Source organism: Leuresthes tenuis, unplaced genomic scaffold, assembly GCF_036924035.1.
Source record: "Leuresthes tenuis unplaced genomic scaffold, fLeuTen1.0.hap1 SCAF_19, whole genome shotgun sequence".
In the NCBI taxonomy this organism is placed as follows: domain Eukaryota; kingdom Metazoa; phylum Chordata; class Actinopteri; order Atheriniformes; family Atherinopsidae; genus Leuresthes; species Leuresthes tenuis.
In genome coordinates, this window is record NW_027325373.1 from 1,209,249 (window position 1) to 1,214,147 (window position 4,899).

Sequence of the window (4,899 nt, forward strand, 5' to 3'; positions counted from 1 at the left end):
TAGTGATCCATCCTCAGTGATCCATCCTTAGTGATCCCTCCTTAGTGATCCCTCCTCAGTGATCCCTCCTCAGTGATCCATCCTCAGTGATCCATCCTTAGTGATCCCTCCTTAGTGATCCATCCTCAGTGATCCCTCCTTAGTGATCCCTCCTTAGTGATCCCTCCTCAGTGATCCATCCTCAGTGATCCATCCTTAGTGATCCCTCCTTAGTGATCCATCCTTAGTGATCCCTCCTTAGTGATCCCTCCTTAGTGATCCATCCTTAGTGATCCCTCTTTAGTGATCCCTCCTTAGTGATCCCTCCTTAGTGATCCATCCTTAGTGATCCCTCCTTAGTGATCCCTCCTTAGTGATCCATCCTTATTGATCCCTCCTCAGTGATCCATCCTCAGTGATCCCTCCTTATTGATCCCTCCTTAGTGATCCATCCTCAGTGATCCATCCTTAGTGATCCCTCCTCAGTGATCCCTCTTTAGTGATCCATCCTTAGTGATCCCTCCTCAGTGATCCATCCTCAGTGATCCCTCCTTAGTGATCCCTCCTTAGTGATCCATCCTCAGTGATCCCTCCTTAGTGATCCCTCCTTAGTGATCCCTCCTCAGTGATCCCTCCTTAGTGATCCATCCTTAGTGATCCCTCCTTAGTGATCCATCCTTAGTGATCCCTCCTTAGTGATCCCTCCTTAGTGATCCCTCCTTAGTGATCCCTCCTCAGTGATCCATCCTCAGTGGTCCATCCTCAGTGATCCCTCCTTAGCGATCCATCCTTAGCGATCCATCCTTAGTGATCCATCCTTAGTGATCCCTCCTTAGTGATCCCTCCTTAGCGATCCCTCCTTAGCGATCCCTCCTTAGTGATCCATCCTTAGTGATCCATCCTTAGTGATCCCTCCTTAGTGATCCCTCCTCAGTGATCCCTCCCTAGTGATCCCTCCTTAGTGATCCCTCCTTAGTGATCCCTCCTTAGTGATCCATCCTCAGTGATCCATCCTCAGTGATCCATCCTCAGTGATCTATCCTTAGTGATCCATCCTTAGTGATCCCTCCTTAGTGATCCATCCTTAGTGATCCATCCTTAGTGATCCCTCCCTAGTGATCCCTCCTTAGTGATCCCTCCTTAGTGATCCATCCTTAGTGATCCATCCTCAGTGATCCCTCCATAGTGATCCATCCTTAGTGATCCTTAAGTGAAAAAGGGGCATCTTGCCTTTGAAATTGAGTGGTTTGGGCTGAACTGAAGGTAAATTCCTGGGATTAGGCCTTGGTTTACTTGTACATTCACAGAGACTTAGTGCCTTTACTTTGTAGATTTCTTTTTTATAAACATGTTTCTGCGTCTGCAACCAAAGTAGCACGAGTCAAACATTAATGTAAGTTTAATAAAATGTCATTTATAGAGTGTTAAAGCTTTTTGATGTTAATAATACAACCACATGTTATGCTGCTTTCGCTGCTGGTTCCTCCCTGGTTCCTCTCACTCTGGTTCCTCTCACCCTGGTTCCTCCCTGGTTCCTCTCACTCTGGTTCCTCTCACCCTGGTTCCTCCCTGGTTTCTCTCACTCTGGTTCCTCCCTGGTTCCTCTCACCATGGTTCCTCCCTGGTTCCACCCCGGTTCCTCTCACTCTGGTTCCTCTCTCCCTGGTTCCTCTCTGGTTCCTCTCTCCCTGGTTCCTCTCTGGTTCCTCTGTCTCTGGTTCCTCTCTGGTTCCTCTCACCCCGGTTCCTCCCTGGTTCCTCTCACCCCGGTTCCTCCCTGGTTCCTCTCACTCTGGTTCCTCTCACCCCGGTTCCTCCCTGGTTCCTCTCACCCCGGTTCCTCCCTGGTTCCTCTCACTCTGGTTCCTCTCACCCTGGTTCCTCTCACTCTGGTTCCTCTCACTCTGGTTCCTCTCACCCTGGTTCCTCCCTGGTTCCTCTCACTCTGGTTCCTCCCTGGTTCCTCTCACTCTGGTTCCTCCCTGGTTCCTCTCACCATGGTTCCTCCCTGGTTCCACCCCGGTTCCTCTCACTCTGGTTCCTCTCTCTCTGGTTCCTCTCTGGTTCCTCTCACTCTGGTTCCTCTGTCTCTGGTTCCTCTCTGGTTCCTCTCACCCCGGTTCTTCCCTGGTTCCTCTCACCCCGGTTCTTCCCTGGTTCCTCTCACCCCGGTTCCTCCCTGGTTCCTCTCTCACTCTGGTTCCTCTCTCACTCTGGTTCCTCTCTCTCTCTGGTTCCTCTCTGGTTCCTCTCTCCCTGGTTCCTTTCTGGTTCCTCTCTCTCTGGTTCCTCTCTGGTTCCTCTCACCCCGGTTCCTCTCTGGTTCCTCCCTGGTTCCTCTCACCCTGGTTCCTCTCACTCTGGTTCCTCCCTGGTTCCTCTCTCTCTGGTTCCTCTCTCTCTGGTTCCTCTCACTCTGGTTCCTCCCTGGTTCCTCTCTCTCTGGTTCCTCTCACCCCGGTTCCTCCCTGGTTCCTCTCTCACTCTGGTTCCTCTCTCACTCTGGTTCCTCTCTCTCTCTGGTTCCTCTCTGGTTCCTCTCTCCCTGGTTCCTTTCTGGTTCCTCTCTCTCTGGTTCCTCTCTGGTTCCTCTCACCCCGGTTCCTCTCTGGTTCCTCCCTGGTTCCTCTCACCCTGGTTCCTCTCACTCTGGTTCCTCCCTGGTTCCTCTCTCTCTGGTTCCTCTCACTCTGGTTCCTCCCTGGTTCCTCTCTCTCTGGTTCCTCTCTCTCTGGTTCCTCTCACTCTGGTTCCTCCCCGGTTCCTCTCTGGTTCCTCCCTGGTTCCTCTCACCCTGGTTCCTCTCACTCTGGTTCCTCCCTGGTTCCTCTCTCTCTGGTTCCTCTCTCTCTGGTTCCTCTCACTCTGGTTCCTCCCTGGTTCCTCCCTGGTTCCTCTCACTCTGGTTCCTCCCTGGTTCCTCTCTGGTTCCTCTCTCCCTGGTTCCACAGCATAAACTGTTGAGCCCCAGGTAGAACCCAGACTCTGTTAGACTTTATCAGACTAGTTTCCTGTGCGGTGATCTGAAATGCAAACATGTTTCTATATATTGAGCATGATGGTAACCAGTTATTTATCCAATTATTATTATTATATTTATTAGACTGTTTTTACCCACTCAGCAGGATTTAATGAACCATTCTAGTAATCCAGGACTTTTAAGATGTACGACTGTGCAGCCCACATATTTCCTTCCTTTGAATACTCAGTGAAACTGTTTTATTTCTTTCTCTGAACAATAATCTGGTGTCTGCAGTGTACAGGGAGCATGTTGCTGTTTTAATTAAAGCACCAGTATAACACAGAGGAATGTTTTAACCTCCAGTCTGATGCAGTGTTACTTCCTTATGCTGAATACTCCAAATAAAAGTTTAACCGACAACTGCTCTGCAGATACAGATAAAAAGAATTCAGATCACATATCAGACAATCACAATGATCAATAACGTCCAGTTCAGATCCCGATAGAAGTTTCAGTTCATGAGGGAACCTTCAGATTATCTGAGCTGCTCAGCTCTGCTGCTGCAGTATAAACACGAGTCTCCTGCTGATGTTTGGCTTCAGGTTCTGTGAAAGCAGCTGAACAGAAGCTGGTGGTTCTTCAGTTCCTCCAGAACCAGAACAGCTTCGGCTGAAAGACTGATGAGCAGCCTTTTCCATTCAACATAAAATACACGATCCACTGAGAAATACCCCAGAATACAGACTTTTTAATGATATTACAGCCTCTGCTGCTTTAATCTTTATTTTCTCCAGTTTAATAGAACTGAGATGATATATTTTTAGAGTGCTGGATCTAAAGCACAGTCGCATGTTGTCCAACAGACATGCGCTGTGTTGCAGTTTAACAGAAGAAATGCTCAGAACTAAGATTAAATGGGTTCTCTCTTTGCCTTTAAGCCAACAAGCTTCATGTACTTCAGTCTGAATGAGAAAAATGGCGTTTTTTGTTGAATTGACTCCTGTGGAACGTGGTCACATCTGAGTTTATGTACACTGTACAGTGCATGAGTGTAGTAATGACACATCAATGCTGTTAAAGTCTAAAAAGTGCTCTTACCTCCTCGGCATGTTTCAGGCTTTTTATCAGTACCAATCGTGCATGACTGTTCGATATTGTGAGATTCCACTTCATTGTAAACATTTCATGTTATCAGAAAATCTCATGAATAAATACATGTGTCAGTTTTCTGTGGTCAGTGTCTTCTTCACAGTCAGAAACATCTGGAAACCAACTGGAACATTCATCTTGAGAACTGAACCTGGAAAAAGAGCTGTGCTGAAACATAATTATATGAACATTATTATGTCGTCAGACAGCATCTATTGGCAGCTTAAACTTGCTTGTGTGGAAAAATGGAATTTTATGGAATATTTACAGGTACATGGTACCTAAATTCCATCTTTATAAGTGAAAAAAAAAGTTGCAAGACTTTGTTTCTGAGGAAAAAAGTACTTATTTCAGTTTTAATAAGATGAAATGTTGCATTTAAAGACGCAGTAATTTATACACTCTTTATACTTCTTCTTCTGCTTCTGCTCAGATTTGCTGTTTAGTCACGTTTAATTCCTCTCATCTGAGCTAAAGACTACTGAGGAGCTGCAAGATAAAGAAATATTCAGCTGATACTAAGTTATGGACATTTTTCAGCCCGTACGTATGTAAAAGCGTTATATCCGTATTAAGTTTGGATAATTATTTAGAGGAAGCAGTGGGCTAAATAATTATGTTTTGATATTGAAGGTTTAATGTGCAAATCTTGAATATTAATGCGTTTATGTTCGTATCTGTATGTTTACATAAATTTAGCTCGAAGCAAAAACCAAAATCTCCGATTTTTCTTGTAGGACCTTTAATGCGCTTTCAGTGCACCAGCCAATAGTAGCGCGTTCCAGACCTGCCGTAAAGTGTGCCGTGAA